The sequence below is a fragment of the Adiantum capillus-veneris genome, chromosome 3, assembly GCF_014529385.1.
Source record: "Adiantum capillus-veneris isolate H3 chromosome 3, ASM1452938v2, whole genome shotgun sequence".
NCBI lineage: Eukaryota > Viridiplantae > Streptophyta > Polypodiopsida > Polypodiales > Pteridaceae > Adiantum > Adiantum capillus-veneris.
The window spans coordinates 73,548,364-73,572,767 of record NC_140933.1 but is presented as its reverse complement, the minus strand read 5'-3'; positions in this window follow the sequence as shown (position 1 = coordinate 73,572,767).

Sequence of the window (24,404 nt, the reverse complement as noted above, 5' to 3'; positions counted from 1 at the left end):
TCTTGAGACCAAACCACTCAGGCTACTAGCAATAATAGCTTGGACAAGTGTGGACCTTGAATGTAAAAACCCTCATCTACGAAACATATCGTGGGTTTAATGTGTTTTCGATGGAGCCTAGCATCTTGGAGACATGGTGCACCTTGCTTCTCCTCATGTTTCAATGGAGCCAACTTGGACAAATGGGTGGAGCATCCTTCTCTCCATGTTTCAATGGACCCTAGCTTAGACAAGGGGTGGACCTTTGCTTCTCTCTATGTTTCCAATAGAGTTAGCTTGGACAAGTGGTGGACCTTGGAAACCAAACCCCCATGTAAAACCTATCATGGTCACTCCAAGTAGTAAGAAAGAATAACCTTTAAGATGTAGCCTTATAGGTTGGACAAGTGGTGGACCTTAACACCCACATATTCTTAATAAAAGTGGTGAATCTTGAGACCAAACCACTCAGGCTACTAGCAATAATAGCTTGGACAAGTGGTGGACCTTGAATGTAAAACCCCTCATCTACGAAATATCGTGGGTTTAATGTATTTCGATGGAGCCTAGCATCTTGAGAGACATGGTGCAGCTTGCTTCTCGTCATGTTTCAATGGAGCCTATCTTGGACAAATGGTGGAGCATCCTTCTCTCCATGTTTCAATGGACCCTAGCTTGGACAAGTGGTGGACCTTTGTTTCTCTCTATGTTTCAATAGAGTTAGCTTGGACAAGTGGTGGACCTTGGAACCAAACCCCCATGTAAAACCTATCATGGTCACTCCAAGTGGTAATAAAGAATAACCTTTAAGATGTAGCCTTATAGGTTGGACAAGTGGTGGTGCGCATATTCTTAATATAATGACATAGAGTGGAAAAATGGTGAATCTTGAGACCAAACCACTCAGGCTACTACCAATAATAGCTTGGACAAGTGTTGGACCTTGAATGTAAACCCCTCATCTACGACATATCATGGGTTTAATGTTTTTCGATGGAGCCTAGCATCTTGGAGTCATGGTGCACCTTGATTCTCCTCATGTTTCAATGGAGCCTACCTTGGACAAATGGTGGAGCATCCTTCTCTCCATGTTTCAATGGACCCTAGCTTAGACAAGGGGTGGACCTTTGCTTCTCTCTATGTTTCAATAGAGTTAGCTTGGACAAGTGGTGGACCTTGGAACCAAACCCCCATGTAAAACCTATCATGGTCACTCCAAGTAGTAAGAAAGAATAACCTTTAAGATGTAGCCTTATAGGTTGGACAAGTGGTGGACCTTAACACCCACATATTCTTAATAAAAGTGGTGAATCTTGAGACCAAACCACTCACGCTACTAGCAATAATAGCTAGGGATAACCATTAAGATATAGTCTTTCAAGTGAGTGTGAGAAAGAATAACCATTAAGATATAGTCTTATAGGTTGGACAAGTGGTGGACCTTAACACCCAAATATTCTTAATATAATGATAGAGAGTGGAAAAGTGGTGAATCTTGAGAGCAAACCACTCATGCTACTAGCGATAATAGGTTGGACAAATTGTTGATCTTGAATGTAAACTCCCCATGTACAAAATAACGTGGGTTTAAGGTATTTCGATGGAGTCTAGCATCTTGGAGATATGGTGCAGCTTGCTTCTCTTCATGTTTCAATGGAGTCTATCTTGGACAAATGGTGGAGCATCCTTCTCTCCATGTTTCAATAGACCCTAGCTTAGACAAGTGGTGGACCTTTGCTTCTCTCTATGTTTGAATAGAGTTAGCTTGGACAAGTGGTGGACCTTGGAACCAAACCCCCATGTAAAACCTTTCATGGTCACTCCAAGTGGTCAGAAAGAATAACCATTAAGATATAGTCTTATAGGTTGGACAAGTGGTGGACCTTAATACCCAAATATTCTTAATATATGTAACACAGAGTGAAAAAGTGGTGAATCTTGAGACCAAACCCCTCATGCTACTAGCGTTAATAGGTTGGACAACTGGTGGACCTTGAATGTAAACCTTCCATGTTTCTATAGAGTTAGCTTCGACAAATGGTGGAGCATCCTTCTCTCCATGTTTCAATGGAGCCTAGCTTGGACAAGTGGTGGACCTTTTGCTTCTCTCTATGAGAAGAATAAAGTTAGCTTGGATAAGTGGTGGACCTTGGAACTAAACCCCTATGTAAAACATATCATGGACATTTCAAGTGGTGAGAAAGAATACCCTTTAAGATATACGCTTATAGGTTGGACAAGTGGTCGACCTTAACACCTAGATCTTCTTTATATAATGACATAGAGTGGAAAAGTGGTGAATCTTGAGACCAAACCACTCATGCTACTAGGGATAATAGCTTGGAAAAGTGACTGACCTTGACGTTAAACCCCACATGTAAACAATATCGTGGGTTTAAGGTATTTCAATGGATCCTAGAATCTTGGAGACATGGTGCAACTTGCTTCTTTTCATGTTTCAATGAAGCCTATCTTCACCAATGATGGGGGATCATCCTTCTCTAAATGTCTCAGTGGAGCCTAGCTTGGACAAGTGGTGGACCTTTGCTTCTCTCTATGTTTCCATAGAGTTAGCTTGGACAAGTGGTGGACCTTGAAACCAAACCCCCATGTAAAACATATCATGGTCATTCCAAGTGGTGAGAAATAATACCCTTTAAGATCTAGCCTTATAGGTTGGACAAGTGGTCGACCTTAGAACCTAGATCTTCATAATATAACGACATAGAGTGGAAAAGTGGTAAATCTTGAGACCCAACCACTAGTGCTACTAGGGATAATAGGCTTGGAAAAGTGACTGACCTTGACGTTAACCCCACATGTAAACAATATCGTGGGTTTAAGGTATTTCAATGGATCCTAGTAATCTTGGAGACATGGTGCAGATTGCTTCCCTTCATGTTTCAATGGAGCCTATCTTGGACAAATGGTGGAGCATCCTTCTCTCCATGTTTCAATGGAGCCTAGCTTGGACAAGTGGTGGACCTTTGCTTCTCTCTATGTTTCAATAGAGTTAGCTTGGACAAGTGGTGGGCCTTGGAACCAAACTCCCATGTAAAACCTATCTTGGTAACTCCAAGTGGTGAGAAAGAATAAAGTTTAAGATATGGCCTTATAGGTTGGACAAGTGGTGGACCTTAGCACCCATATATTCTTAATAGAATGACATAGAGTGGAAAAATGGTGAATCTTGAGACCAAACCACTCATGCTACTAGAGATAATAGGTTGGACAAGTGGTGGACCTTGAATGTAAACCCCCATGTACAAAATATCATGGGTTTGAGGTATTTCAATGGAGCCTAGCATCTTGGAGACATGGTGTAGCTTGCTTCTCTTCATGTTTCAATGGAGTGTATCTTGGACAAATGGTGGAGCATCCTTCTCTCCATGTTTCAATGGACCCTAGCTTGGACAAGTGGTGGACCTTTGATTCTCTATATGTTTCAATAGAGTTAGCTTGGACAAGTGGTGGACCTTGAAACAAAACCCCCATGTAAAACCTATGCTGGTCACTCCAAGTGGTGAGAAAGAATAACCCTTAAGATATAGCCTTATAGGTTGGACAAGTGGTGGACCTTAACACCCAAATATTCTTAATATAATGACAGAGTGAAAAAGTGGTGAATCTTGAGACCAAACCACTCATGCTACTAGCGTTAATAGGTTGGACAAGTGGTGGACCTTGAATGTAAAACCCCCATGTTTCAATAGAGTTAGCTTCGACAAATGGTAGAGGATCCTTCTCTCCATGTTTCAATGGAGCCTAGCTTGGACAAGTGGTGGACCTTTGTTTCTCTCTATGTTTCAATAGAGTTAGCTAGAGAGAGGTGGAGTGACCTTGGAGCCAAACCCCCATGTAAAACATATCATGGACATTTCAAGTGGTGAGAAAGAATACCCTTTAAGATATACCCTTATAGGTTGGACAAGTGGTCGACCTTAACACCCAGATCTTCTTAACGTAATGACATAGAGTGGAAAAGTGGTGAATCTTCAGACCAAACCACTCATGCTACTAGAGATAATAGGTTGGACAAGTGGTGGACCTTGAATGTAAACTCCCCATGTACAAAATATCATGGGTTTAAGGTATTTCAATGGATCTTAGCATCTTGGAGACATGGTGCAGCTTGCTTCTCTTCATGTTTCAATGGAGCCTATCTTGGACAAATGGTGGAGCATCCTTCTCTCCATGTTTCAATGGACCCTAGCTTAGACAAGTGGTGGACCTTTGCTTCTCTCTATGTTTCAATAGAGTTAGCTTGGACAAGTGTGTGGAACTTGGAACCAAACCCCCATGTAAAACCTATCATGGTCATTCCAAGTGGTGAGAAAGAATACCCTTTAAGATATAGCCTTATAGGTTGGACAAGTGGTGGACCTTAACACCCAGATCTTCTTAATATAATGACATAGAGTAGAAAAGTGGTGAATCTTGACATCAAACCACTCATGCTACTAGTGATAATAGGTTGGACAAGTGGTGGGACCTTGAATGTAAACCCCCCATGTACGAAATATCATGGTTTAAGATATTTCAATGGAGCCTAGCATTTTGGAGACATGGTGCAGCTTGCTTCTCTTCATGTTTCAATCAAACCTGGCTTGGACAAATGGTGGAGCATCCTTCTCTCCATGTTTCAATGGAGCCTAGCTTGGACAAGTGGTGGACCTTTGATTCTCTCTATGTTTCAATAGAGTTAGCTTGGACAAGTGGTGGACCTTGGAACCATACCCCTATGTAAAACCCATCATGTGCATTCCAAGTGGTGGTGGTAAATAATACCATTTAAGATATAGCCTTATAGGTTGGACAAGTGGTGGACCTTAACACCCAGATCTTCTTAATATAATGACATAGAGTGGAAAAGTGGTGAATCTTGAGACCAAACCACTCATGCTACTAGGGATAATAGGTTGGACAAGTGGTGGACCTTGAATTTAAACCCCACATATACAAAATATCATGGGTTTAAGGTATTTCAATGGAGCCTAGCATCTCAAAGACATGGTGCATCTTGTTTCTCTTCATGTTTCAATGGAGCCTATTTTGGACAAATGGTGGAGCATCCTTCTCTCCATGTTTCAATGGACCCTAGATTGGACAAGTGGTGGACCTTTGCTTCTCTCTATGTTTCAATATAGTTAGCCTATATTAGACAATTAGTAGACCTCCGAATCTCTCCATGTTGTCTAGAGCTAAGCTTGGACAAGTGGTGGACCTTACTTCTCCCTTCCCTTAGTTTACTAGCTTAAATGATCACTATGTATACTTGCTTAGATCTAGCTTGAACAAGTGGTGGAACTTGTATTCACACAAACTTAATCCATTACAAAAAAGTATATGTTAAAATAACATTTGGTTTTTTTTTTGTTTCAGGAAAGATGGCTCAAAAAAACAGGTTGCAAGGGTTGCTGTCTCAGTTGACTATATACTTGCAATGATCTTAGGAAATGGTATTTGGACATACATGGTATAGAGGGTGCCACAATTTCATAAGGTGCATCTATTTATTGCCAAAAAGGAGAATGACAGCTTGTTTGAAGATGTTGGACAAGTTGTGGAAGCATCTGTCTCTGTAGTTGATAGTCATCCAGAGGTGGAATGCATTGACATTCTAGTTCCAATGAATCTAGAATTTCAACTATCTCCAGGAGCATATGCATTGGAGCGCATGTCTAGAAACAAAAGAAGAGACAATGTTTCTCTCGAGGATGGAAGTTTGCAGAATCAAATCCAAATATCACAGCAGATCAACTTCAAAGCTCCATCATTGCCACACTACAACGAAAAAAGGTGAAAGCTTCACGACCACCATCCACAAAGAAGCAAGCAAAAGTGCAGAAAGTAGAAGCTAAGCGAACTAGTTCCATTTTGGATGTAGACAAGGCATCTTTGGCATCCTCATCAACAGAGAGGTTCAATGTCAAAGATGAGAATTGTGGATCCAGATGTTTTAGAAGCTGAGGCCATGAAAGGACAAGAAAAAGATACAGGTGGAATGAATAAGTACATAAATTATTTTCCTTTCCAATATAGGGAATTTGATATCCCTATTCAAAATTGTTGGCTTGCTCCTGATCACTATAATGCACGTATTATGGATAAAAAACACGCTGAAAGTGTGTTATTTGGATTTTCACGGAGTACGACCAAGCCTGCAGCATGTGCATATTTGATGCCTGTTCGAAATGCAAAATCAAAGAAGGGGACTCCTTTGGCAGTAGAAGAGGTAGAGGAGCAAAAAATTAAAGATTATCATTATTGGATTCTTGATGGGCAGCATTCAATCTATGCTGCAAAAGTTTTGCTTCACAATGAACAAAACAACAAAGAGATCTTTGAAAGACTGATTAGCGTGTATAAATTTAGAAAGGCTCGCATTGTTGTGAATGCTCCTCCATTTGTTGCAACTGCTATATCTGCCATTGCAAATGAGGAGGCTCAGGCATTGTATGTCAAGCAACCTTACAGCCAAATATTGAGACATTTACGGAGTCAATGGATCTTCTCAGGACGACCACCAAAGGCAGCAAGTGGAATTGCAGAGGGACATGCATCTCGTGCCGGATGGGATGTAAGTTATTTTCTTTGTCTTTTTGATAGTGTTTAATTAACAAATCTTGCTCAATAGTTTAATTATTTCTCTATTTCTTTTTAGGGTTTTCTTCGATTGGCAAGAATGAGTGCAAGCAGCAAGTTGGATTGCTAAACAGGCACACATGGTCACGCTACTCTGATTTAGTTTATGATTGCTGATAGAAATCATTGAAAATCTAGAAGAGGAGAATAAGAAACCCCAACAACTGTATTTAGATACCTTTGTGGCCTTGAGGAATCAGAGGTAAAGACTATTCAAGAAGAGATTAGAGATGAGAAGATTTTACTGTCAAAGAGTGCAAAGGATGGTGATGCAACTGACATGTATGATCGAATTCAAGCAGTTGAAGCAAGACAAATTGATTCAAGATGCACTTCTTGAAGGCTTCAACAATTTGAATGAGTCTTCACCATGTAAAGACTGGGAGGAGGTGGTCAAAATGTATAACATCAATGATGTTGTTTATAAAACAATTTTAATGCTATGCGAGGAATGGATCAGATCTAGTTTGACGCGTGGAACAAAGAAAATGGCTTTTCCAGATGGAGCAATAAAATACATGCAATGGGCAATTCACCTTCAAAAGGAGAAAACTGAGCCTAGAGATTTGCCATGGTCAATCTATGTGGTGAGCCTACAAATGGAAGGCAATCTCTACTTGATGCGCCACTTCAATAATAAAGTGCCTATTGGCTTATGTGTTTTAGATATGACAAAAAACGTTGGAGGCAATTTGAAGTGGAGTGAGGAGACATTTAACAATGCTTTGGATGGGATCTTGGCTATTGCTGGAGGGTCAACAGATCCTGGATTTGTCTTTCTTGCATTTGTGGATTTCACTAACTTCACAAAATTGCAATGTGCCTTTCACGCCGCATGGGAGATAATTTGAGCTACCATTGTTGTGGTGCATTGCATCACTTTCCATCACTCCTTGCAAAGGAGCAATTCAATTCCTAACAGTTATTGCCTTCTTGGGACAAGGCAATGCATTTGAAGACCTGAGAAGAAGATCAGAGGAACATCCCATGCCAATTGATTGTTCTCTTCTTCAAGTAGCAGATAACGATATGTCAGATTTGCAATATTTGGAGGCCCAAAAAAAGAGCTTTGGTCAAGCACTACATTCGTACATATTGTTTTGAAGACCGCAAGCTTGTTGATGTTTTTGGTGATGGCTCCTTGGTTGCACAAGAAGGAATACAACAGAAAAAAGAAGTCATCTGCTTAATTGATAGTGTGGAGGAGGCAAAAAGCATGGAGACCATGCTGCTAGACTTTGTTAAGTCTCATGAAGATATAGAAAAATGGGCTGGACTTCAACAATCCACTTCGCATCATCAGGCGACATTGTGCACTGTTACAGAGGATGCTCTCCACAAAGAGAAGAAGAACAAACAACAACACCATCCTCTGTGTCAATGGGAGGACTTTTTGGAAATGGAGACACGTATGTTTTGAGTTTCTTGTGCATGTTAGTGTTTCTTGTTACTGATTTGATACTCTTAATGTTAGATTTTGCTTTATATAGTATTGATTGAGCTTTGTATTTTTTATCTCAAGCATTCAAGGTTTGAATGTAAATAGTAAATTACTTGAGTTTTTGAATGGTGGATCTGTAGACTAAAACTAAAACATTTAATACTCACAAAGACTTAATTACTTAAGAGCTTGAACTCAATAAGTTTTGGACCTTTTATCAATACCCCCTTGATATGATACATTAGATCGTAGCATGGTTAAATGGTGATGCTTCATAAATTGAACCTAGCTTAGACAGGTGTGGAGGCTAAATTTAAACTAACCTTGCTAGAAGGGAGCTTATGTTTGGGACTTTGAGAAATAGCATAAGTAATCAATTAGAGCATAGATTAGACATGTGGTGGTGGCCGGCCTTAGAGACCAAAATCTTAATGAGCTTGGAAAGGTATTTAAGTACTGCAATTTACTTAGTTTTAGTACTCATTAAATGCATAGCTTGACAAAAGGTGGACCTTACATGGATCCTAATTTCAAGAGGTGTGGTAGACCTTCAAAACAAGCTCATATAGCTTGGACATGTGGTAGACCTTGCATGAAGACTAGTTTAGACAAGTGTGGTACACCTTGTAACCAACACCCATTTGTTATATTAGCTTGGACAAGTGGTGGACCTTGCTTTTATGTTCAATGGAGCATATTTTGGACAGGTGGTAGACCTTGTTTCTCTCCATGCTCAATTCAGAGAGAAACTTTAGCTTGGACAAGTGGTGGACCTTGTTTTTATGTTTTAAAGGAGCATATTTCGGACAAGTGGTAGACATGTTTCTCTCCATGGTTCAATGGAACCCACCTCAGACAAGTGAAGTACCTTGAAACCAAACCCCCATAATACAACCTACTAAATAGGTTGGAAAATTGGTAGGATATGAAACCATCCATGATATAGAGCATAGTATAGGTGAAAACGTAGTGGTCCTTATATCAATTACCCATGCATAGCTTGGACAAGTGGTGGACCTTGATTTCTCTCTATGTTTCAATGGATCCTATCTTGGACTAGAGATATATCTTACTTAGTTCCATGCTTCAATGGATTGTAGCTTGGATAAGGAGTGGAACTTCAAAACAAAACTCCACAGCATAGCATTATATTAACAATTCATGGGTTTTATAGAGATTGTCCTGCCTATTTTGGAGAGTTGGTACACCTTTATTCTCCATTCTTCAATGGATCTGAGGTTGGACAAGCGGAGCTGGAGAAGTGGTCAACCTTAAAATGAAACCTCCCATGCTACAACCCATCATAGATCGTATATGTAGTGGACCTTGAAACTCTTTTATGTCCCTAGCTTAGAGAAGCATTGCACTCTTGATTATCTCCATACATGAAGGCAAGGTTGGACAAGTGGTGGACCTTCAAACCAGAATCTCTATGCAATAATAGGCAAGTGGTGGAGCTTGTTTTCTCCTTGTTCCAATGGAGCCTAGCTTAGACAAACAATGGAGCTGCTTCTCTCCATGTTTCAATGGATCCTAGCTTAGAAAAGTGGTGGAGCTTTGCTTCTCTCCATGTTCCAATGGACCATAGCTAGACAAGTGGTAGACCTTGAAAAACACCCCTCGTATACAACATATTATGGGGTTTTCATGTTTCAATGGCTCCTAGCTTGGACAAATGGTAGAGCTTGCTTCTCTTTATGTTTCAATGGATCCAATCTTAGTAGCAAGGGGTGGACCTTGAAAACAAGAATCCCCCCCCCCATGTACAACGTATTATGGGTTTTGAAAGCACTGGGAGAAAATAATAGCTTTGATAAGTGGTGGACCTTGCTTCTCTCCATGCTTCAATGGAGCCGAGGTTGGACACATGTTGGAGAGAAGATGGTTGCCCATGAAATAAGACCATGCATGCTATAATCAATCATATGTTGTACACATGGTGGACCTTGCAATTGTTTTATATGCCTAACTTGGACAAGTGGAGGACGACCTTGATTACCTCCAGATATCAACAACAAGCCAAGTTTGGACAAGTGTAGTACCACCAAACCAGAATCTATATGCTACAATAGAGTATAGGTAGGACACGCGATGAACCTTGATATCAAACCATCCATGCTACTAGAGATGATAGGTTTCACATGTGGTGGAACCTTGTATCAATGTTCTATGTGTAGTTTTTGACTAGTGATAGACCTTGAAACTAATCCCTCTAGGCTACAAGAAAAAAGAGATGGATGAGGAGGCTAGACTACTTTTGTTGCATCAATGCATCCCATGTTACCACATATACTATAGGGTTCTTGGATAAGTGTTGGATCTTGTGTCAATGCTCCATGTCTAGCTTGGACAAGTGGTGGACCTTGGTTCTCTCTATGCTTCAAATGGGCAATAGATTGGAGACACAGTGGCCTTTTTTTTCCAATGATTTTATTTTTTGGAAACCTTGGAGGCACCATGTAAGAGGCACTCTAAGTCTTCCATACAATGGACCTATTGGACTATAAAATAATGATATCTTTCTTTGATATTGTCATTATTTTATGCATAATATTTTCTTCTTTTTGCAGACACAAAGGAGTTAAGTGATATAAAAACTAGATGTATTTCACACTATGATTGGCATGAAGATCCTTTTGGGACACCAACTTTTCCTATTCCCAAAGATGTAATTTTCCATATTAACGGTGTGGATTTTGAAGTGCGACTTTCATGTATTGAAGGAGCTGGTTATGGGCTATTTGTGCATACTACCCTGGAAAGTGGTTTGACTATTCTAAACTATGGAGGGCATAAGTATAGATTTCAAGACTGGAAAAAGATATGCAAAATATTTCCAAGAGCTTATAAATATTCTCTTCTAGAGGATCCAAACATAGAAGAAGAGGAAGATCAATCATACATTATTGGTTGTGTAGAAGAAGGAAACGTGTCGGGCTATATAAATAGTTCTCACAGTACAAATGTCTGTCCCAAGTACGCTATACATTTGATCCAAATTTGCCACCTTGGCATAAATGCACCTCTTCACACATCAAGTCAGAAGAATATGGCCATGATCATGGAATGCATTGAGACTATTTGTCAAGTTGAAGCAGGAGAAGAGTTGTTTGCTGACTATAACTTTACTTGACATTGTAAAGTATTGTACATGGATGGAAATCTCAAGTACATGCATCATTTTCATTTTCATGGATGAAATCTCAAGTGAATATAACATTTGATTATTGTTTAGTTTATGCTCAACGAGAATCTAGAGTGCTCTTATGCTTTGTGTGTTGTCTAACATATTTGACTACCTTGGCCATAGAATCTTGATTCTACTCTAGATTTGTGATAAATCTTACCAAAATTTAATCAATGTCTAGGTTGGAAAGTGGTGGGGCTTCAAACATTACTGTCTTAAACAAGTGGAGTTATCTTACTTGAATAAGTGGTGGCCTTTGAATCCAAATCTAAGCCAAATCTCTAATTATTTTCTTGAGTGTCTAGGTTGGACATTTGGTGGACCTTGTATCCATGTTTCCTCAACAAGGGTGGCTTTTAGTTTTCACTTTAAGTACTCATCTTTAATAAAGTGTAGGATGGAAAATGTTGAGTTAGTAGATTGTATTTTAGACAAGTGTGTGGTGTTTGGTGTACGAATGCTGAAAATGGTTGCAAGGATTCTAACAACGACTTTACCTTAAATAAATTTCTTACTAGGAGTTCTACATATAAATATGGTGAATAAAATTCTAGTGGTTTTGAGATACCATTTGTGTGTGTGTTTTCTTAGATTCACAAACTGGGATGGATAATGCTCCTATGGTTCAGTCAACAACTATAGAATCCATAGATTCTATGGTTTCTAAAGTGCCCAAGATGGATGATATTTCTATACTAGAGTCTAGTGTTGTGCAACTTGAGCAAGCTTCCAATAATGAGAACCAAGAAATCGATGCTTCAAAAATGCAACATACATCAAAAGAGACTGAAAAGTCCACTCACGAGCTATTGCCAATTGGTACTACGTCATGTAGCGTAGATGTTGAGAAATCCATGCTTACAATTATATTGGATTTAAATGGTCTATTGTTGAAACGTTCCCCTCAACCATCCTCACACCACAACTCAGTGCAAATGGATTCAAAAAGATATATTATACTCAGGCCAGGTTGCATCCAATTCTTGAAGACTATTTTACAAAGGTTTAATGTTGCAATTTGGTCGACAGCTACTAGGAATAATGTGTATCAAATCCTTGCAGCACTAAACAACTTAGCTGAGGATACATTGCCTTTCTTTGCAATTTGGTCGCAAGATGTTTGCTACACCGCTCAAACTCAAAAATTGTTTAGACCCGACAATCCAAACGTTGAGGCAATGTTCAAGCCTCTAGCCAAAATTGCCATGGGGTTTGAATGTGATCCACAAAGAACAGTGCTTATTGATGACTCTCCTTACAAGGGATGTATTTCACCAGCAAACAATTGCATTTTTCCACCACAATTTGATGCTGAGAAGATGGTTGACAATATGCTCTTGGAGGAGCTACTGCCATACTTGATTCAGCTTGATGAGAGAAGGGATGTGCGTGATTTAATTGCTTCTAATCGTTATGGACAACCTATAGTGACAAATGATAGTGAATACAAACAAATCATGGAGTATTGGAAGCAGAAAAATGATGTTTGGTCAGCTAAGGTGTTCTTTACAAGAAGAATACCACCTGCAAAAGGTGACAGAGATGAAACTATCATTGAAGATGCAAGTGACACAAGCCACCGCAATGAAATGAGAAGAGCCCAAATACAAGAGATCTTGGCAAAGGAGCGTACACCCATTGAAAGCATGAAGGCGTCACAATTGACCACTTTAGCTAGGCAATGGGGTTGTAACACAAAAGGAGTTTTGAAGGCAACCACAGCAAAGGCTTATATAAATAAGGTGAAAGCTGAGAACAATCTTCTAAGGCTGGATAGAAAGCAACCCTAAGGTACTAGTGACATGTCATATATTCTTGATACACATGCTTGAACACTCATGTGCATGGTATCTAACAAATCTTTTCTTTTTATTCCTTCTTGCAGGATCTTACAAAGGATACTACTAGATGGAGCTCAATCAATAGAGATTTTGATATTTTTGCTCAAAATAATGAAGCAGTCACCTACATTTTTTTGTTTATCAATTTCTTGAGAGACTTTATTTTAGTTTGTAATCATCAAATGAAATGAAAAGTATCCTTCTTATTAAGATTGTTGATCTTTTTCTTGTTCAAACCTTTCAATTGTGATTTATAGTTTTGTTAGCATGAGATTGTGCTTTTTTAGTTTGAAAAAAACTGTCAAAGATCCAAGTCTTTTTGGCTTTACTTAAGTTATTAATTGTGAAAGATCCAAGTTTTTTTGCTTTACTTAAGTTATTGATTGCCTATGTAATAGTCCTTAAAACAATATCGGATGGCTTTCTTGCTCCCATGTCTCACATTGGTCTTTAGGTAAGACAAGTGGTGACCTTGAAAGTATGGTCTCATATCTCGATCAAGTGAAGAGACATGAAGCTTAAATATCACTACTATGTATCTAGTGTTAAACTCCATCGAGACAAAGACTAGATAGCCAAATTGCAGTCGAGTTTAAGTGAAAAATCCATTTGAGCTAAGGTAAAACTTATAGTGCCTCATTTTTCTAGGATTCTACCCATCAAGGAAGTTATAATCTAGCACAAACCAATTAAGACTCTTTTGGAGCCTAGATAGGACAATTCGTGGAACTTATGAAACTTATTATTGAGTTAGAGTCTAGTTTAGATAAGCAAAAGATCTTCAAACCAGCACTTGACTTTCTTACTATTCAATATTCAAAGTCCCTGAGGCTAACAAATTACATACCCACTTGTAACCTAACTAATGAGTAATTATTAGATCTAAGCAAGTATATATAATGAGTCTTCAAACTAATAATCCAAGGGAAGAGAGTAGCAAGGTCCACTACTTGTCCAAGCTCAGCTCTAGACAACATAGAAAGATGCTAGTTCTACTAATTGTCTAATTATAGGCATGGAGAAATGATAGAAGGTTGACCACTTGTCCAACCTATCATCTCTAGTAAGATGGGAGGTTTGGCCTTAAGATTCACCATGTAACCAACCTATACATCATTGTATTATGAAGAGTAAAAAAGCAAAGCTCCACCACTTGTCCAAGCTAGTTCTAAAATCCACATGGAGATAAGCAAGCTCCACCATTTGTCGAATCTCTCTTCCATTAAAACATGAAAAAAACTCATCTATGTTGTACAGGGGGACTTTTTTCCAAGGTCCACCACTTGTCCAAGCTAGGATCCCTAGTAGCACGAGTGGTTTGGTCTCAAGATACACCACTTGTACACTCTATGTCATTATATTAAGAAGAACTATGTATTAAGGTCCACCACTTGTCCAACCTATAAGGTTATATCTTAAATGGTATCCTTTCTCACCACTTGAAATGCCCATGATATGTTTTTTACGGGGGTTTCATTCCAAGGTCCACCACTTGTCCAAGCTAACTCTATTCAAAACATAGAGAGAAGCAAAGGTCCACCACTTGTCCAAGCTAACTCTATTCAAACATAGAGAGAAGCAAAGGTTCACCACTTGTCAAGCTAGGCTCCGTTGAAGTATGGAGAGAGAAGTAACCTCCATCATTTTTCCAAGATAGGTGCCATTCAAACATGGAAAGAATCAAGATCTACCATGTCTCCGAGTTTCTAGGCTCCATTGAAACACCCTAAAACCATGATATTTTGTACATGGGTGTTTACATTCAAGGTCTACCACTTCTCTAACGTATTATACCTAGTAGCATGAGTGATTTGGTCTTAAGATTCACCACTTATCCACTCTATGTCATTATATTAAGAATAACTGGGTGTTAAGGTCCACCACTTGTCCAACCTTAAGGGTATATATTTAAATGGTATCCTTCACCACTTGTCAAGGTCCATCACCACTTTTCCAACCTATAAGGTTATATCTTGAATGATATTTTTCCTCATCACTTGTAATGTCCATGCTGTTGTTTTACAAAGGGTTTTGTTCCAAGACCCACCACTTGTCCAAGCTAACTCATCCACTTAAGTTTAGAAGAAAAGGTCCCTTGTCAATATGTGCTCCATGAAACATGGAGAGAAGGATGATCCACCATTCTCCAAGATAGGTTCCATTGAAACATTGAGAGAAGCAATCTCCACCATGTCTCCAAGCTAGGCTCCATTGAAATACCCTAAACCCATAATTTTGTACATGAGGGGGTTTACATTCAAGGTCCACCACTTGTCCAACCTATTATCCCTAGTAGCAAGAGTGGTTTGGTCTCAAGATTCACCACTTGTACACTCTATGTCATTATATTAAGAAGAAATATGTGTTAAGGTCCACCACTTGTCCAGCCTATAAGGTTATATTTTAAATAGTATCCTTTCTCACCACTTGAAATGCCCATGATATGTTTTACATGGGGGTTTCATTCCAAGGTCCACCACTTGTCCAAGCTAACTCTATTAAAAAACATATAGAGAAAGAAAGGTCCACCACTTGTCCAAGCTAGGCTCATTGAAACATGGAGAGAAGGAACCTCCACTGTTTCTCCTAGATAGGCTCCATTGAAACATGGAGAGAAATAAGCTCCACCATGTCTCCAAGTTGCTAGGCTCCATTGAAATACCCAATACCCATATTTTTTTGTACATGGGGGGTTTACATTCAAGGTTCACCACTTGTCCAACCTATTATCCCTAGTAGGTTTGGTCTCATGATTCACCACTTGTCCATCTATGTCATTATATAAGAGGAATTAGTGTGTTAAGGTCCACCACTTGTCCAACCTATAATGTTATAGCTTGAATGGTATTTTTTCTCACCACTTGTAATGCCCATGACACATGATTTTACATGGGGGGTTTTGTTCCAAGGTTACACCACTTATCCAAGATAAATCTATTGAAACAAAGAGAGAAACAAAGGTCCACCACTTTTCCAAGCTAGGCTGCATTGAAACATGGACCTTAATACCAAATTATTTCTAGTAGCATGAGTGATATTTTGTACATGGGCGGCGTTTACATTCAAGGTCACCACTTGTCTCCAACTATTTCCCTAGTAGGTTTGGTCCCAATTTCACCACTTATCCACTCTATGTCATTATATTAAGAATAATTGGGTGTTAAAGGTCCACCACTTGTCCAACCTATAAGGTTATATATTGAATGGTATTTTTTCTCACCACTTGTAATGCCCATGATATGTTTTACATGGGGTTTTTGTTCCAAGGTCCACCACTTTTCCAAGATAACTCTTATTATAAACATTAGAGAGAGAAACAAAGGTCCACCACTTGTTCCAAGCTAGGCTCCATTTGAAACATGGAGAGAATGATGCCTGCACCCATTTATCCAAGATAGGCTGCATTGAAACATGGAGAGAAGCAAGCTTTACCATGTTTCCAAGCTAGGCTCCATTGAAACACTCTAGGGGGTTTTATTTCAAGGCCCACCACTTGTTTAACCTATTATCCCTAGTAGCCATGAGTGGTTTGGTTTCAAGATTCACCACTTGTACACTCTATGTCATTATATTGTGTTGTGTTAAGGTCCACCACTTGTTCCAACCTATAAGGTATATCTTAAATGGTATCCTTTCTCGCCACTTGAAATGACCCATGATATTGTTTTTACATGGGAGTTTCATTCCAAGATCCACACTTGTCCAAGCTAACCATATTCAAACATAGAGAGAAACAAAGGTCACGACTTGTCCAAGCTAGGCTCCATTGAAACATGGAGAGAAGGAACCTCCACCATTTCTCCTAGATAGGCTCCATTCATGGAGTAACATGGATGAAGTAAGTTCCACCATGTCTCCAAGATGCTAGGCTCCATTGAAATACGCAAAACCCATGTATTTTGTACTGGGTGATTTACATTCAAGGTCAACCATTTCTCCAACCTATTATCCCTAGTAGGTTTGGTCTCACCAATTCACCACTTTTCCACTATATGTCATTATAATAAGAGGAATTGGGTGCTAAGGGTCCACCACTTGTCCAGCCTATAAGGTTATACCTTGAAAGGTATTTTTTCTCACCACTTGTTAATGCCCATGACATGCTTTACATGGGGGTTTTGTTCCAAGGTTCACCACTTGTCCAAGCAAATTCTATTGTAACATAGAGAGAAACAAAGGTCCACCACTTTTCCAAGCTAGGCTCCATTGAAAACATGGACCTTAATACCAAATTATTCTAGTAGCATGAGTAATATTTTGTACATGGGGGGTTTGCATTCAAGGTCCACCACTTGTCAAACGTACTTTTCCTAGTAGGTTTGGTCGCAAGATTCAACCACTTGTCCACTCTATGTCATTATTATTATAATAATTGGGTGTTAAGGTAAGTCCACCATTTTACTTTTTCAAACCTATAAGGTTATTATGTTTGAATGGATGTTTTTTTTACTCACTCTTGTAATGACTTGGGATATGTTTTAATGGGGTTTTGTTCCAAGATCCAACTTGTCTAACATCTGTTCAAACAAGAGAGAAACAAACGTTGCACACATTGTACCACGTAGACCAAGTTGGCTGATGAAACATGGAGAGAATGATGCTCCCACCATTTATCCAAGATAGACTCCATTGAAACATGGAGAGAAGTAAGCTCCACCATGTTTCCAAGATGCTAGAGTCCATTGAAATACCCAAAACCCTGATACTTTGTAACATGGGGGGTTTACATTCAAGGGTCCACCACTTGTCCAACCTATATCCCTAGTAGCATGAGTGGCTTTGGTCTCAGGATTCACCACTTGTCCACATCTCTATATTCATTATATTAAGAAAAATTGGGTTTCCATATCTAAATGGATCTTTGCTTGGATAAGTGGTAGACCTTGAGACCTAAATACCCATTCTACACTAGAGCATTGGTTAAGCCTTATACACTTCAAGCATACCTTTAACAACAAGTAGTAGTTATTAGTTGACTTAAGTCTAGTTGAACTCCATGGTATTGAGACTAAGAGAGAGTGTAGCATAAAAAAGAGTCAGGATTTTAATTTGACTTTCTTTCTATTAATGAGTAGATCATAGATGGATTTTGGTATCTAATAAAACCTTAGGGGTAGACAATGTAAAACTCATGTCTATTGTTGTGTTTGCATTAAGTGTTTCTTGTTCTTTAATTTCAGAACCATTTACAGAAAAATGGATTGGCTATATGCTGGCATAAATTGAAGAAAACTATTGAATTACCCATCCAACCTCCTCCAAGACCTTGTCCAAGGAATGAATCACCTCCTTATCACCTACCACTTGCTTTCAAACGAGCATCAAAAGAGTACTTATCTTGGATCTAGAGAGGGGTTACTTCTCAGACAGTTGAAATGAAACATGGAGATTCTATGCCATCTTGGGGCTCAACACATGCGACTTGTGGAGGACAAAGATGAAGTTTATCATGTGGTGCGACCGGACGCACAAAGTTTTTTGGATTTTTGTGCTGAATACTTTGAGCTATGGATATGGAGTTGCTATAACTTAACAAGGGTGCACCAACGCATCACACAAAAGTGTTTTCCTGAGCAGTATACCAGTTCAAGGTGTTTATGAGTAACAAAAATTGCCAAAATCCAAATATCATGTTAGGATTTACAAGGGTTTATCACAAAAATCTGAGTGATATTTGGAAGATATTTGAGGATTTGGATGCAAACAATACCTTAATTTTTGATGACACTCCATATAGGGTGATGTGGAACATGCCAGGGACATATCTTATATTTCCAAAGATGTGGAGGCAAACTTCCGAGCAACTTCAAAACTTCTTGCAGAGAACCATAATTCCATGGTTGGTAGGATGGTTGTATGCAAGAGATAAGAGAGTCTATACATATAACACAATTGTAAATCAGTATAGTGATTCTGAGACAAATTATGTCCTTGGTGTGTACTTGTCAACACGAAAGCATTGAATAAATATGGCTATAAGATGCTTTTTTTATTCTAGTGTGTATCTTTCAACATTTGTATAATTTGATATAGTCTTTTTTTTTTTTATAAAAGGTGTGTCAATTTTATGAACACTTGAATGGAGTGCACCCTACTCTAAGGGGACTTCAATGTACTATTGGAGTGCATCCTATTGTAAGGGGACTCTGATGTATTGCTAGAGTGCACCCAAATTTTTGGGGACTCATTTTTTATTTGATTGGGGCCTATGTTGGGTCATATAGTAAAAGAAATTCATTTTTTGTCAATTCATATCGAGGTTGCATTTATTTGGAACTATGAAAGAATTGATGTTTGATGTCAAAATAAAACTTGTAAGTGTGGATCAGAGAATTCATGGACTTTAAATATGTGAGAGGGATCTTTTTCTTGGGCACAAATGTTTGCTTCAAGAATTTTGTCATTACATACTTTATGTGAAAGAGTTTTAGAATCTAAAAGACTTTGAAAACAAAACTATGGAATCTAAGTGCATGTATTCTTGAATGGCTTGAAAGTTGATGTATACATGCATGTCGCCTTGATGAAGATTTAGATCTGACAAGATGGAAAGATATAATTCTTGGACGTTACCTTTGTCAATTTGGTAATAACATATTTAACTTTCTTTTAATATGGGTGGAAAATATATTATTATGTGCATTTGGAAAATATATTATTATTTGCATATTTAACTTTCTTTTAATATGGGTGGAAAATATATTATTATGTGCATTTGGAACCTAATTGCTTGACCTTCAAACCAAGATTCCTATGTTATTTTTTCATATACTTTTTTATACTGAATTAAGATTGTGGATGCAAGGTCCACCACTTGTTCAAGCTAGATCTAAGAAAGTATATATACTGAGTCTTCAAACTAGTAAACCAAGGGGAGAGAGAAGCAGGGTCCATCACTTGTCCAAGCTCATCTCTAGACAACATAGAGAGATGTTATGTCTACTAATTGTCCAATATAGTCATGGAGAAATGATAGAAGGTTGATCCACTTGTCCAACCTATCATCTCTAGTAAAATGGGAGGTTTGGCCTTAAGATTCACCATGTAACCAACATATACTTCATTGTATTATGAAGAGTAGAAAAGAAAAGCTCCACCACTTGTCTAAGGTAGTTCCAAAATCAACATGGAGAGAAGAAAGCTTCACCATTTGTCCAAGATAGGCTCCATTAAAACATGGAAAACCTCATATATGTTGTACATGGAAGCTTTTTTCCAAGGTCCACCACTTGTCCAAGCTAGGATCCATTAAAACATGGATAGAAACAAGGCTCCACAACTCGTCCAACCTTTATAGCTGCAAAGTGTACCGGTTGTCTAAACTAGGCATGGGAAAATAATAGAAGGTCCACCACTTATCCAATATATTATCTCTAATAGCATGGGAGGTTTGGTCTCAAGATTTAGGAATTGGCTGACCTGTATTTCATTGTATTATGATGAATTTGGTTTTAAAGTCAACTACTTATCCAAGCTATAAGTTTATATCTTGAATGGTATTCCTTCCCATCACTTAGAAAACCAATGATATGTTGTACATGGGAGGGTTTGTTACAAGGTCCACCACTTGTCCAAGCTAGTTTCATTGAAACATGGATGAAGACAAGCTCCACCATTTGTTAAAGCTAGACTCCATTGAAATCTAGAAAATCCATTCTATGTTGTACATGGGGTTTTTGTTTTAAGGTCCAACACTTGTCCAAGCTAAGATCCATTGAAACATGGAGTAGAGAAACACTCCACCACTTGTCCAAGCTAGGCAACATTGATAGTAGTTGGTTTATTTTGAAGATCCACCACGTGTCTAAGCTAACTCTATTGAAACATAGAGAGAAGCAAAGGTCCACCAACTGTTCAAGCTAGGCTCCATTGAAACATGGACAGAAGCAAGCTCCACCATTTCTCCAAGATAGACTCCATTGAAACATGGAGAGAATCAAAGGTCCACCATTTCTCCAAGCCAAGATCTAGTTGTCCAACCTATAAGGTTATATCTTAAATGGTAATCTTTCTAATCACTTGGAATACCCATGATATGTTTTACATGGGGGTTTTGTTCCAAGATCACCACTTGTCCAAGCTAACTCTATTGAAACATAGAGAGAAGCAAAGGTCCACCACTTGTCCAAGCTAGTCTCCATTGAAACAAGGAGAGAAGAAAGCTCCATCATTTCTCCAAGATAGGCTAGCATGGATAAGTGCACCTTGAAACCAACCTTCCTATGAGGCAATAGAGCATATGCTACATATTTTATGTATGCCCCATGCCTCAAATTAAGAAGTTATAGATTAGAAGTGGACCTTGCTTAAATGTCACATGCAATAAATTAAGGAAAAATAGCCAAGTGGATTGTATTCCTCAATGGATCCTTGCTTTCACAAGTTGTGAACCTTGAGTCACTTTTACATTAACTTGGACAAGTGGTGGACCTAGAAACCAAGCTCTCCATGTTGAGATAAGTTGTAGGTAGGACATTAGAACATAGACAACGATAATGGATGCAATATACTCCTCTCCTAATAATCCAATTGATTGAAACCATGATATTTTAGTTGTTTTCATTGTGTATTGTATGTGCATAAAGTGGAATGAGACCTTAAGAAAACTCAAATTTTTGACAAAATCTCTATATTTTATACATGATATATTTTGTCCAACCTGGGAATTGGGATTTTCCCACTTTACCTAATATGGTCTTACATGCTAAAATGATTGACTGTACAAGAGTATGCAAGTGTGACCGGAGTGGATATGCATGTCCTACTAAAGGCTCACAAAGGTGTTGGGCTTAGTCCTAAGCAAATGACTCATGCTAAAAAGCATGTCCATGTAGCACAACTGAAGTGCGCATGTGATAATTATGGTGTTTAACACCACACCACAGTGGGTCAAGAGGAGAGCACTCACTTTTCCATATGACCAGGAGATGGTGGAGTATACACTCTTTAAACAAATGCAAACATTGATCTTGGGGTAGACTTCAGTGGATCGGTGTTTTCATTGAGGAGAGTAGCAAAAACTAGATTGACGAGAGCTTATGCAGTCTTGGGAGGATTGGAGAAGATATGTTTGTAGGTTGAATATAAGGAACCTTGAACAAAGATGTGGCTTCCCAGAAAAAAATCTCATTCAATAAGGAGTCTCATTCCAGATTGGAGCCCTTAATATCTTGGGTTGTTGGCTTCCCAAAAAAAAAAATTCCAATAAGGAGTATTTTAGTGGTTGGCACATCACAATGCAACAAAAATGCTCACATATGCATGTTACAAAAGACATAGACGCATAAAGTTGCGATGAACACCCCCCCCCCCCCCCCCCCCCCCCCCGGCAAATAACCATCCAGAAGTGGGCCATGAGTTATTCAAAGACTCCTTCATCACTCCTTCCACATAACCTAAAAAGGTCTGGGCCGAAAGATATAGAGGCCTTTTACAACCAAATTCCCCCCAAACTGCAGCTTGTGTTGTTTGGAGGTTCAAGCATACAACCAAACTCTCCCGAGACATTTATTATGCGTTCAGAGGTTTTCTAGGTGTTGGAGGGTACGTCGCGAGTGAACGCTAGCATAGCAAGAACAAAACCAACAACTCTATGTTGGTTGAGGATGAAGCTTAACCCGTAGGCATGGAAACAAGAAGAGGGTTGTGAACCTACTTCTTGACCTAGTAAGACAATCACTAATAAGGAAATCGGGTCAAAGATTGCACTAGTGAAGACAATCCTAACTACAACGCTAACGCTCACCAAATCTAAGTCAAACGCACTCGAAACGTCACAAAACTCATAAGGTATACTCCCCTTGCCTTGAGATCAATATCCTATGTAGTGTGACTGGATAACCCACCTCCTACTACCTCTTGCGACAATCGCGTATAAAGATAGGTAGCAAAATAAAAGTTACCATTTTTCATGGCGTATGCTCCTAACATGTAGTCCTACTCGCCATAAACCCATAGGTACAAAAAAGTCACCAAACGAACACCCGGTTTGCAAGAAAACTCACCCGGAAGCTTGTAGACACTCTCTTCACATTGTTGTCAAAATCATACACTATTGGCGTCGGAGGGAAGCCCTTGTAGTTGCTAACGTGGTGGTAGTGTCGCTTCAACAATGGGCCTTCCGTAGTGCGTGTCGCAAAGAGATCAAGTCTCTCTCTCTCTCTCTCTCTCTCTCTCTCTCTCTCTCTCTCTCTCTCTCTCTCTCTCTCTCTCTCTCTCTCTCTCTCTCTCTCTCTCTCTCTCTCTCTCTCTCTCTCTCTCTCTCTCTCTCTCTCTCTCAGACTCCACGCACAGAGATAAGACCGATTTGATTGATTCCAAAAATTTGGGTTTAGGTTACAAAAATTGAATTAAATATACATTCCTCTATAGAGACTCATTCCCACAAGGTCTATTTGCAGCTCAAATATTACAAAGGTATCATTTCACTTCAAAAAATAGTAGTACAATGTATTGGGAGACTTCTTCTATATCCTGTCGTCAACACTCCCCCCTTCTGCGTCCATGTCGTCCCTAACATGACTGGTCCTACTTTAGCAAGAGCCAGTTGCAGTTTCATTCTGGTGGTTTTCAAAGCCGATTGTCCCCATTTTTTCCATACATCCTTTGTCGCGATGGCTACACCTGCTCCACTGTCAAGAATAGCCATGGTGGTAACACCCTCTAATTCCACTGGGAGTGTGGTTTTGCCATCTTCCCCTTCGCAGTATTCTCCTACCTTGTTTAAAGGCACTGGTTACCTTGTTTAAAGGCACTGGTTGCATGTTTATCTGGGGTTTTCTAATTCTTTGATTCCTTCCTGCATTCGTGAATTCGGATCCCTTACTCAAATTTTTTGAGACATTTTCCTACCATATTCCACATATTAGGTCTCAATCTGAGAAGCTCTACGAGAATAATGGTACAAGTTACTGGAGTTGATAAGAGTGTTATCAATCCTTGGGAGTCCATGCCCGTCCTTGTAGCAAGTTGCTGGGATGGTACAACTTTCACATCCGGTCATACTCTCCCATAAAAGATGGTAACATCTTCAAAGATCCAGGTTGGCTATCCAAAGATTTCATTGAGCCCTTGTCTCCCCTATAAGAGTGCATCTCTAGATCTGCTTGAGGTTCTGTCTCAAATTCTTCAATAGGAGGAAGTAAGTCATCTTCTCCCATGCTAGCTTTGTTAACATGTTGGCTTAGTTCGTTAGCTTCATTGGCTTCCCGTATCTGTCTCTAGAGATCATTTAAGCCCTCGTCGCTTTTATACAGTTCAGGTGGGCTAGGTTGAAACCCTTCTAAGGTTGAGTTTGTTGTATTCGACACTA